General features: G+C 36.1%; 1 protein-coding gene and 1 non-coding gene across 12 annotated transcripts in view; both read right to left on the bottom strand.

Annotated features, from left to right (window-relative positions):
- CCDC91 (coiled-coil domain containing 91) overlaps positions 1 to 13,199 on the bottom strand; it is a 360,167-nt gene that overhangs the window by 60,111 nt on the left and 286,857 nt on the right. The gene's annotated exons all lie outside the window — the stretch shown is intronic.
- On the bottom strand, positions 3,157 to 3,263 carry LOC118525938 (U6 spliceosomal RNA). The gene has a single exon (XR_004912385.1). It is a non-coding gene; the product is annotated as a U6 spliceosomal RNA (small nuclear RNA).

Genomic DNA, 13,199 nt, shown 5'->3' with positions numbered 1-13,199 from the left:
TCTTCTGAATATATCATTTCTGTGGTGTAAACTTGTTGGAAGACAGGCAAAATTGTTATAATGGCTTATCTGGGATAACAATTTAAGGTCCTTAAATAATGGACCTACACTTGACTTATGAACTACTGAATACTTAAAAGTATGGACTTGTGGAATTCTGCCTTCATTTAAGAAAAATGGATAAAAGAATGCCATGTCTCTCAGATAATTCATAGGTAATGACAAAGAAAATAATTAAAAATAATTCCCCAAAATAAGTAAGGCAATTTATATACTTAAAAGCAGTTGAATCAATATAAACCACTCCAGGGGCCTTAGTCGTTACGTTGTACTCAGATAAGTAACATCCATTTCTGATTCTGAATTGTGTGCTCATATTGTTGATGCCACTTGATGCTTGTGACTTGATGCTTGGTTTTTTCCTTCACATCTTTACTTATGCAAACCCCCACCCTTCTTATCAGTCAGAAGTGTGTTCAGCCGTAACAGAAATCTGACAAACGGTGGCTTAAAGAAGAATTTATTATTTAATGCACCATGGCCTCTGGGAGTAAACAGTCCGGGATCCAGACTATTTTCCTACGTGGTTATCTTTAGCATATATATATTTTTTCCCTTTGGTCATAAGATGGCTGTTGTGCCTTCTGGCATCAGTTTATGTTCTAGACAGGAAAGATGAGAAAGGAAAAGAAAAACATACTTGCCAAAGGAGTCTGGCCACTTTTCCCAGAGAAAGAGCCATCTTAAAAGCCTCACTCAGTAGACTGTCTTTGACACCTCAGTAGCTAGAACTGGGTTATGTGGCCACTAAAGGCTGACGAGAGTTTGAGGAGTCCCTGTTCATAACTGTATACTGCTACCTTTAAAAACCCTGGGATTCTATTAGTAGGGCAGAAGGACAGACTTAATATTATATAGGCAATTAGCACTGTTTGCCACAATTCTTCAATGCTAGATGAAGAACTACGGTCTTTACATAGTCTGCCCTATTTCTACATGTTCCCTTCTCTAAATGCTCTGAGCGATGACAGGCTGAGTCATGTATTATGACAATCATATGCTACCTTGTACAATGCACTAATTTCTAAATATATATTTAGACTCATCATCCCGTAAGTCCTTGAAAATAAGAGTCAAATTTTATAATATTTCTGTATCATGTAAATACGATATTTGATTTATTCATGAGTTTACTCATGAATTCATCTCAATCCTGGTTCTCTAGAAAAGCAAATAATAGCTGATCATTGTTGCTCTAAAGGTGATTTCATTCTTGACTACTCCCTAAGCAATCTGGCTATTCTCTCAATTGCTTTAAGTCTTACTGGCTCTCCACTATATTCCCTAAGCTTATAGCTTTCCTAACAACATTACGACAATAAAACAAAACAAATGAGCACAGTCCTGTATTATAGCAAAGGTCTTAAGGAATGAGGTATATTTTAAACTAACTGTAAATTTAGCACTGAAATAACTGTGGTACAAATCAATTATGAAAACTATTTTGCATCTCTTTCCATCTTGATTTTCCCTCTCAAACATGTTTTCTAGTTAGGAGAAATGAAACAGTGCAACTTTCTCGACAAATAACAAAGTGCTCCCCTCACTACAATGTCTCTTTTAAAAATATCTTTATGGGGCGCCTGGGTGGCTCAGTCGTTAAGCGTCTGCCTTCGGCTCAGGTCATGATCCCGGGGTCCTGGGATCGAGCCCCGCCATCAGGCTCCCTGCGCGGCGGGGAGTCTGCTTCTCCCTCTCCCACTCCCCCTGCTTGTGTTCCCTCTCTCATTGTCTCTCTCTGTCAAATAAATAAATAAAATCCTTAAAAAGAAAAAAAAAATATCTTTACGGTTATCTTTTCTTAGACATAAATGTGGAGAAAACTACTGGTCTAAAATGGAAGCTCTACAGCCCAAAGAAATGGTTATTTATTAATTTATGAAGGCATATTTTTCTATTAATATGTTATACATGTCATAAAATATGTACTATTTAAAGCTAATGTGATTGAATAAGAAAATCCTGGTTTAGTACTCTGCGATACACTGGTTTGGCTCTAGACGTAGTTTAACACTTGGTTTTGACGGCTGTCAGAGCCGAAAAAGATACCTCAAAATCATGTAGATGAAATCTGAAACACAGCATAGTTAGCTCTACTTACTAAATCAGGAGGCTTGTTTTTCAATTTCTCCCATAGGTTAAGTTCTGTGAAATTTTGAAAACACTGAATTGAGTATTATGTGACACTAAAACTCTGTGAAAAAGTTGCAGTCTTTTACAGTTAGGTTTGGTGTTTTTGGGAGATGCGAGAAGAAACAGGAGGCCAGATCATGGAGAGCCCTAGAGGCCACTGCAATGACTCAGGCTTTCCTCTGTGTGACATGGGACCATTTCAAGGTTTTATGCAGAGAAGCGATAAAATCTGACTCAAGTGTGAAAAATGACTTTGCAGTGCAAGAGTAGAGGTAAAGATACTCGTTAGAGGGCTTGTGAAGAAGGCCAGGCAAAAGCTGACAGTGGCTTAGTCACTGGTGATAGCAGTCGAGGTGGTCAGAATCTGGATATTTTTTAAAGATCGATTTCCCTATACATTGGACAGAGGGAGAGAGAAGTAATTGTTAAAAGTTTCAGCTTCGCTATTATTCTGCTGGGCAGGGTTCTCTGATCCATGAGGCCTTGATTAGTTCCCATTCCGGGTGCCTCTGTAGCGCCCTGTCCCACTTCTCTCTCAGCACTCTCGCGTGTGGCAATTTCTGGCTTTTCCCTTCTCCTTCTTAGGCTCTAATCCTTGGCAGTGTAGGGATCATGTCTATCTTATTTATAGTATATACTTAGTATGTAAATGTTGAATAAGCACTTGTTAATGAGTAAATAGAATAAGTAAAATCTTTACCACAGAACTCAATAATACTGTTGGCAGTGAAGATATTGTGAAATTCTTTCTTGGTGTAAGACTGTACAATATCTTCTTATTTTTCTAGAGTGGTACTATCACCAATAGTTCATCATCACTTATATTTTATTAAGAATTATTGTAGTTAAATAGTAGTATCTTCCTTAGCAAATGGTAGTAGCTCTTAAAAGACTTTATCAAGGCATCTAATATTTTTCACAGCCTAATGCATGAAAAAGTCTTAAGAACCCAAAGTATATATGAGAATTGCTATGACTGATTTTATTTTATGTGTCATCTTTGCGCAGAGGCCATGCTAATCTTCTCTGTGTCAGTCCAATTTTAGTATATGTGCTGCTGAAGCGAGCATTGACTGATTTTATTTTAAATGTGAGATTGGCAGATTGTATACTATTAGACGCTAATAGGTTGAGTGTAAAAATAAAACAATTACAGCTTCAGGGATGGGAGCTGGGAACATTCTTGTCTTGATTGTTGATAATGCAGTTCAAATCTCTATAGAACAGATCTACTGACAGTCCTTTGTTAAGTTTTTGCTTAGTTTTGTACAGTATATACATATTCTGAGAAAAGTTCGGGAAACAGAGCTTTAAAAGCCTAAAGCAAAAGAGTAGCACAGCTTTTCATGATTCAAAACCTGGTAATGAAGCCATTAATTAATTTAGCTCTTCACATACTCTTTGTGCTTGCTATGTATGAGCCTAAAAAAAAAAACTAATACCTTATCACTAAAATAATTTTTGTTAGAAACTTTGATGGAAAGAAGATAAGTATCTAAAAGGAGCAGAAAGAACCCTCATGAGACACTGGGTGTCATATATTCTGTGTAAAAAAATCCTTCTGCATTATCTGCTTAGAAGTGAATTACAAGTGTACTTAGCCAATGCTGTCTATCTCTTAAGTTTCTCAGGGTGGTTTTACCATGAGTTTACTGCCTCGAAGGACTGGTTTTCAGCTGTCTAGGTACAGACTTCAGATTTGCCAAAATACTAAGCACAGATCTTTCTCTCAAAAGAAGACTTGTAGTAACTCACGTTCACAAGACTGTCTATAAAAACTTCCCTATATTGTAAACAAATCACAATCAGAAAGCTGCCTAATAAGGACAGGGTCTGAGCAAATGGTGTTAGATTACATAAATGTTTACTGGCATTTCTTCATTCAGGAAACAAAATTTTCTTGAACATCTGCTATGTGCCAGGTTTATTCTGAGATATTGAGAATACAGTGGTGAACGAAACAGATGAGGTCCTTTCTCTCTTGGAGCTTATACTTTAGTGAGGGAGACAGGCAATCAACATGGATTTTTGTTTTTTTATTGATGCGTCGCTTAGATGCATCTTAGATGCGACTTAGAGCACTGCCTCATACACATTAGGTGTCTGATGATATTTAATGAATAAATAATGCAATATAAACTATTAAAATAGTTTCAGATAATGATATGGGGTAGGAAGAAAATATAATGGGGTCATGATATGATAAAGTAGGATTAGCAGGAGAGAGGGTAGCTTACCTAGATTGGTTGGTGTGTAATAGGTTAAATTACTATTTGGCAACTATTAACCCATTCTTTTTCCCCACGTCCATGGAGGATTAGTTTTCTACTCCACTGATGTTGAATTTGACCATGCAACATGCTTGGCCTCATGGTGGTTGGAATGTACTTCTCTGCCTTTTGAACTTGGGCTTGGCTGTATGACTTGGTTTGGCCCACAAGATGTCAGAGGTGACACAATCAGAAACTTCCAGTGTTCCTGTATTTGGGTTTTTCCTCTTGCACTTGTGCCACTGACACAAGAAGAACATGCCTTGGATAGCCCATCATAGATACCCTCTGAGTTTTGGAAACTTTGTTCAAGTGGTTTAATTTCTTTCACTAAATTCAAAAACTTTGATTCTTGAATGTCTATGCTATTTTCATTAATCTGTTGACTACTAATGTCAGGGTCTTAAATATAAAAGAAATACGAGTGAACAAGTTGCATTTTGGTGGGAGAGTTGAAAGGAAGGGAATTTTACTAACTAAAGAAAGTACACAATAAAAAAAGGTAGATGTAAAACTTTTTTTTTAAACAGGATTTTTTAGTAATTTAACCACTAAAATCAACTAAGAGCAGAAGGAGAGCATGTTTGTTTAGTCCAGTGGCTAAGCTCCACCCCAGACAAGATATTTTCATTTTCAACACATGATACATAAGAAAAGGAAAATGTGAACCACAGGAATGGAATAAATATTGAGGACAAAAGCAAAGTGTTGAATATATTATAGTCACACTAGATCTTAAATGAATAAGCACTCTAAACTATAAAGGAAAAACTAAGCAACAAAGTTATTTTATATGCCAAATGTCCCCACAGATGAATAAAAAGCAGACATTAAAATTCTTGTAAAATGGCAAAGAAATTATGATTAATATGTTCCTGGTACAAGGTAATGATCACATTATACATGCAAAAAAAAATGAAAATATGAAAAATCTTCGTGACAAGAATAGTGGAATCATTTAATGAATCAATCCCAATGTACACTGAATGTTGGATATAGGATTTATCCTAAAATACTGTACTTCAACTCAAATGTTCAGAAAATTATCTACATTGGAAAACATTATCTGGAAAAGATTCAAATGGATTGGAGGGATCTAACTTTGAAACTTACTAGCATAATAATGTTCTGACTGGCAGCCAGCTTTTGAGCAGCCATAATCTTCTATAGCCCAGAATCTCAAAGAAAGATAGAAGTAAAAAGGACCAGTGAAAATAGACACAACAAAACCTTTGTACTTATTACATAGTTAAGGATTAAAGACTCTCCTTTTTCAGACTTTTTCAGACACACATAGAATATATGTGACTTAATTTGATAAAAAGTACTTTGCTGTCTAGTTTCTTATTATTTCTTCAATTTTACACTTAGAGTTGAAAAAAATAGCAGAGGTCATGGATAACAGGTTCGATAGCAAGAAAGTGGAGAGGATGTAGAAGAAAGAGATCCACTGATAAGAGTGTGATGTATATACCAAGAACAAAGATGTTTCCAAGGACACAAGAGACAACTGAAATTTAATCTAGGTGAATTCAGTAAAAAGACAAGTTAATCAAGTTCTTTCTACTTTAGGAATCTTTGTGGCCATCACTCTATGAAAACAAGTACTAAAACTAATGTATATAAGGTGTCCCCAAATTACCAAAGGTAAAATTGATTAACTCAAGAACAATCACTTAATCACTAAAACCTAAAAAAAAAAAAAAATCTATTTATATATACCTTCTAAAGCTATCTATTTTTAGCATAAGTACATGGAACGAAAACCTTATCTATCCAAAATACTGCATAGCCTCTGAACAGTGTCACATCATTTGGGCCTAACTGTAGAAACCTCAGATTATTTGAGAAAGTATGAAATTGTGGTGGCCAAGTGGCAAACTTTCTACAAGATGTCTGATGAACCTGGCAACTGCTGAAGTCCTGTTTTAGTAAGAATGAAACCCATGTAGTTTGACTTCAAAGGATCAGATTTAGAATTAGCCATGAGACTAAAAGCTGGAAAAATATTTCTACTGTAACCATAGCAACTTGGAAAAAATTTCCAAAATATGTAGTGGCCACTTGTAATGTTCCCTGATTTTTGATACCCTTCCTGTGTTTGATGAATTTCTAGCCTTATGAGGTATGACTCCCCTAGGTAAAACCCAGAAAACATAGTTATCTATCCTGCTTTATTCCCAGGGCTCTGCTAATCAGAGTCAACTGTGATGGACTTTGATTTAGCAGAATGAGAGGAAGGAAGCGCTGTATAGCATCCATTTTGCTCATAAGGATGAGACACATTCAACTGTTGGCTACTGCAATGGTTGCATTAAGCAACGGGCTCTTAGAGTGCTTGATGGGAATGTTGCAGCAAAAGGGGACTTATCTTTAAGCAAGTTTTGTGGTACAGTTTTGGTATTGTTTCTAGAAGCTTGACCTTAACCCTGGTTCTCTAGCTCTCAACAATTTGGTCAACTACTCAATTTCCTTTTAATAAATTTTTTACTGCTTAACTGCCCAGAGACAGCTTCTGCTGCTTAAGAGGAAAACCCTGGTTGATACTAAATGGCTATTAAGAAGTGGCTGAAGGCAATTTAGCCTCAGGAAAATCAGGAAGATCTATGGCTAGTTCTGGCTCTCTAAGGGCTGATGGCTCTAAAATTCCAGCTGTTTCTGAAAGAAAAAAAAAAAGTCAAGTCTGGCAGCCTGCAGTTAGCAAAGTAACAAATTATTAACTATAGTCACTTGAAATGAAGTGACCAATGAAGGCAAGACTTCGGAAGATCCAGTGGCTACTAACATGGAACAACAATATAAAGAGTAATGAAGAAGACAAGATTCTTGACTGGCTTTTAATTCCACAGCACAGCTTTTAAAAAGATAACGAAATGTTTACAATTCCAAATTCTCGGTTCAAGGCAAAAATCACAGCCAAGAGCTATTCCCTAATGTTCCCGGGGAGGGAAAAGGCAGCATCAGTGAACAACATTGTCTACCTTTTATAAACCAGGAGTGCTCCTGGGTATCGCTGCTTTCAGTGTAGATAGTGGGATGCTGAGGTGGCCGACCTCAGGCAGAAACACTTAGATGCAAGAGGCAGGAGGAGGAGGTTACTGTTCTTACTAGGAGAGTTCAGTTTAATCAGAATGCTCTGGCCTGCACTGACCATTGGCTTTGACTACTGGATCAAATGATCCATATACCAGATAGGCATCCAAAAAAATTCCAACTTAATAAAATTATAAGATATCTAGGTTTAATAAAGAGAGGCCTGACTTGAACCACTAAAACAAAAATTTGTAACATCTTTTCCAATTTCTAGTCCTAAGACACTTCGCAGACCCAGAGCTCTTTGAGTGAAGGAGAGAGTGCAAGTTCCTGAAGACATGTATCGTAATGACATCACAGGTGTAAACTGTAAACTCTCAGCTTGGCCTCTTCCATCAAGGTAACTGCACTGGAGAAAGGGATATACCAGGTCTTTTGGGTACTGTTGTAGAATAGCTCTGAACTAACTCTAAAAGACGGGGGACCCAGAATACCACTGTGGGCTAGTGGTCACAAAGGACGATTGTGGGAATCAAATGATGAGTGGATGGAATTTTAACCTGAATCTGCCTCACATCCAGTCCAGGAGGACATTAAACACAGAGAGTATATAGTTGGCATTGGAGAAGGAGAGTAGATTACCAGAGGCTTAATCAGATAGTGGTTTCATATGCAGTTGCTCTTGCAGATGTGCATTTGTTGCTAGCGCTCAGCACCAGGTATACTCAGACTATTCATCTGCACATGACTTTTTCCTTCTTCCCCAATAGAGAGAATACCTGTAAGCTGTTTTCATAGAGCAATAAATCATTTCCTCTTAGGGTTATACAAATTACTTGGCTCTGAACCACAGTATATTTCACAAAGACCATTACTGTCTCACCAAAACATAGGACAACTACAACGGTGGTGACATTACATCTCCAGGACCTGGAAAGCAGAAGTAGTAAGTATTCAAGATCCTTTGTACAGATATGTACAACATAGCTCTAAGTCCAATATGAGTGTAGTAAGGTGGGAGATACATCATTATGAGAATGTAAGAGCTACACCACAGTGAAGTTTCTGAGGGCCCCGCGATCTTGAGCATATCAGGTTAACCTCTACAAAGTTAGATAACTAACTATACCTTATGCCTCCTGCCACTAAGAAAGAGGCACAGTGGTATGTGGGTCTTTTTGAAAATAATATATATCCCATTGGGAATCTTGCTTTGACGTATTTAGGAAGTGACCTGAGAGCCTCCAGCTGTTGAGTGAGCGCAAAAGGACAAAGGAGGCTTCCTAGTTGCCCCGGGCTCTGGAGCATCTACCTGGCCTTCATGACCAACAGAGCCAGTGGATTTAGAGACGTTAGTACTCTATCACAGTGATATAGATGGAACCTGTGGCAAGTTCGGATCAAGGAGTCCTAGCAGAGATCTCTAAGGTTCCGGAGCAAAGTCATCAGGCAGGAAACTTGTCCCTTTGAGAGGGAGCATTTAGTTCATTACCAAGTGCTACTGGAGTCTGTGTATCAGGCTGCGGAAACAATAAATGTGACCTGATCTGCCCTAAATGAACTTGGTTTAGCTGATTCACTGAACTATTAAATCAGGCAGGCTCAGTAGTAAACCATATTAAGTGGCTGTGACATACATGGAATGAGACTTGAGAAAGAAACAGCAGAAGTTATGTGATCAGATCATTCACACTCTCAGCTGCACTTGCCGTGTGGTAGTTTGCTACAAGAGACTTTAGGCCATTCCCATTATGAACACATCTTGTTTTTATAAGGGATAGCTGAAGTATTTTGTTATTATTTTACTTGATATTACTGTTAATATGGTTAAGTATGGAAGAACAGTGTATTTTAAAGGTTAGGTTTAAGTACTGACAAAGGGTATAAATTGATGTTGAATAGCCAAGCAACGTAGGATAGTATACATCTGCCGTATTTTCTTGTTTTGGCATTTTGTGAAAACCCTTAACATATCAGGAGATATTCTGTGTTTATAAGTTTGGTCACTGCGAGGTAGAATGCCCAAAGAATATTTTCTTAGCTTCTTTTCGTACCCAGTATATAGGCATGTGATCTAAGGTCTACCAATCAGGCTTGCCCCCATGAGATTTCAAGAAAAAATGAACAATCTGATGAATGAAACTTCATTTGGGACCTTCTTAACTGGTGAGGATAGAGGCAGAGACTTTGGCTTTTGGGGGCCAACATCTAGAGGTTGTGAGATGCAGTGGTGTAAGTGGGAAAGGGAAAGCAATGAGTTGGGAGGGGGAGCATTTGGTGGGCAAGCCGCAGCAATGGGAATTCCTCATTAGGTCAGTTCTATGTCATGGTTTTGGGCTTTGCTTTTGGAAGCTGAGCTTCAAAGCCTGTTTCTCCCATCCCAATAACCTCTTAATAAATAAACTCCTCTTCTGTTAATTGGTCAGAATCAACCTCTGTTGCATAAAATTAGGAATTCAATCCGAATTTAAAAAATATATAGTTTTCAAATAGACCAACAACCTGTCAAATATTTATAGGATCTTAATTAGGTTAATCTTAAATTCTCTGCTAAAGGGATGCAATGATAAAAATTAGTTCTTAGAGGGTAAATTCATGACAATGTTGCAGTTTTATGTATAAAACTAAGGATTATGGAATCTCAGCTGAACCAATCAATGATGAGGGGAATGAATGAAAAACTACTAGAAAAAGAACAAAGGATAATAAATATCTTTAAAAAGAGAAATAATAAGAGATATACACTGGTACATCAATCCCACAGAAAGAAAAGTAAAATTATATCTTGCCTATCCATTTAGTATTCCTATTTTAAAAAAATAAGAAAAATTGTCTGACAATTTAGTCAAAGACTAAGTCAGACATATGATTCACCCATAATCTAATGGATTTCATTCAAAAATAATGTGATTATAATAAATGATGTATCTGTTTCCTCTCTGTTACAGACTTGAGTTCACATGTACTAAATAATTGGCCTTCCTTTAAAGAGTGAGCACAAAGCTTCCAAAGCAAGACAGGAGCACAGAGAGGTCATGTCAGTGCATATGAATCAGCAATGAACAGAATGTCAAGGAGGTTTTCTCTGTTTTCATATGAGAAGAAAAATACCGCATCTCTTAGAAAATGATTTTTTCATGCTGTTTCCAAGGCACTATTAGTTACAAACCAAATTGTTATTTTTGCTATTTTTTCAAAGGAAAGAACTGATGGCTGAGGAGATGCATATGATGGAAAACAACTATATAATAAATCAAGTAGTTTAAATGTAACAACTACCAAGTGTCATTTAGTAATAATACCATCTCCTTTGTACTGAAAGAGATTTTGATAAAGAAAGGAAATAAGAAAACAGTCATTTTAGAAGTTTCAGTTAAAAAGTAGCACATAAAAAATAACTCATCTCTTAACAATTTATACATTTCAAAAATAAGTCAAAGAATGGGAAGCAACAGATATTCATAAATATGTAGGATAATACACAGAACATTAACCTATTATGGAGTAAGCCCACACAATCCTATAGACATAATTTCTATAGTTCAATTGTTTGAAGTACACAGAGAAAGTGATTATATTTGTAAATGTTTCATAAGAAGCTCTTGTAGATATTAGTGCAAGGCCTGAGTTGTTTGTTATTGTTCAATCCTTGTATCTTTCTTGTAAAAGACAGTAATTTCTTCTCTCTACCTAGCAAGATTGAATTAAGAATTGAGAGCCACTAAGAAGTGTCAGAGAAGTAAATACTAGGATTATACTGCTTTAGCTCCATGCTGAAATAGAATAAAATGAAGTTAAAAAAAATATTATCCACGCCAACATAACTTCAAAATTCAACAAAATTGGCTTTCAAACAGATTATGTTGGGATCATGCTCAGTTTTCTTAATTTGCTACATAAAAAACTTGTTTGCAATAATGACTTGTATATTTGGATCTATTTTAAAGGACTGAAATAACTCTGACATGTAACTTTTGTTTCATTTTTAAAGGATTGAAATAACTATGACATGTTACTTTTGTTTCATTTTTTTTAATTCTTAGAGGAAGTATAATTTTAAGGGAGTTTGGCGTTAGCCTGTATGTGAGTAGAAATGTGTACTAATTCCAAGAATATACCCATAAGGACTTTAATGAGAACTAAAAAGAATAGGCTACGGGTTTTAAATACAGTGTTAATTGGACAAAGATAGAGATAATAATACTACCTAGAACAGTAAAGTTAGACTGGTTTTAAAAAAAGCAAGACAAAGTTATTGCTACCTTATCGCTGCTATTATATAAACCGGTGGTGGTTTTAACTTCATAGCCCAATTCATGCTGCGCATTTTAGAGAAACCTCATTTTAAGACTTTGTCAATCTTTTACCACCACCTAATATTTCCTAATAAAATTAGGAAAACATCAGGCCTGTTTTTTATATAAATCAAAACCTTAAAACCCTGTGGGAATGAAATAATATTTAAAATAATCTAAACCAATAGCCTTTGCTAGGGAACTCAAAAGTTCACAATAGGTGAAATACCTACTTAAAAATAATTTATAAATTGTATGCAATATATAATTGCAAGCAATTTCCCAAGTGAGGTGTGTGACTGCACACTCTCCATGCTTTTCTGTTTTTCTTCCTAATTTGTCTGGATGGAGCTGATTTCTCTAATTTATCTAGATGGAGCCTGTACAAGTAGAAAGGTTTATTAAAAGTCTGCTAATGGAGAAACTGACAATCCTAGAAAGTCGTCTGAAAAATAACGTGTAAAGCAAATTATCTAACCAGACTTAAGGAGTTACTGGAGAATCTCCCTACATGGTTTACAGTCAGACAGAATCAAGTTAAAATCTTGACTTTCTCTTCTACCGATCTTGGCAGTTATCAAATATCACTGACTCTCAATTTTCCTTGTCTGTAAAGTGCAGATATTATTTTAGGGTTGTTTTGAGGATTATGTGAAACAGTGTAAATAAAGCAGCTATCATGGCATCCTGGACAAACTCAATGCTCAATAAATGGTTGTTGTTTTGTATTGTTTTCTGATACAGAACATTTCACTTCAACAACCTAGATTCCACTTAAGTTGACCATTTCTAGGTATTCCTTTAACACTAAGATCATAGTAAGATCATGTTTTCTGGGTTTCTATATTATTGAATTTCCATAGTAACTTTTTCTTCAGTTGAACAACCTCAGATCTTTCAAACTCTTCTCCTAGGTTATATCCTCAATAGCGCACTCTAAGAACTCTGATTTCCATGAAAATAACAATAGCACTGGCTATTTCCAAATCTATATGTCTTTCTATGTATTTGTTATTGTACCATTTGAAATGGATGAAATTTTATAAATTTGGAAGGTAAATTTTTTATGGGTTAACTTGAAATACAGGTAGTATGGAGTAGACTAAATTCCCTTTGGCATCAAAAAATGAGGTATGAATGAAAGGACAACAAGTACATGTGAGGGTATATTCATTTTAATATGCCTTGGTCAGATAAAAGCATTTTCTTATATGAGACCCAAATCAAAAGTTCTAAGGGCAGATGCTTCTTGCATAGGCAATATACAGCCTGCCCCAGAATGAGTACGATAAGTTAATTAGGCTAGTCAGTTAGAATGAAAATGAGGCAGAAGGCTGGGAAATGCCAGAAAGTGTCGTTTTCCATGTTAATGCATAAATAATATATAAAAGAACTAGTATGATGCAAC

The sequence above is a fragment of the Halichoerus grypus genome, chromosome 6, assembly GCF_964656455.1.
Source record: "Halichoerus grypus chromosome 6, mHalGry1.hap1.1, whole genome shotgun sequence".
Classification (NCBI taxonomy): domain Eukaryota; kingdom Metazoa; phylum Chordata; class Mammalia; order Carnivora; family Phocidae; genus Halichoerus; species Halichoerus grypus.
This window is presented reverse-complemented; position numbering and strand designations above follow the sequence as displayed.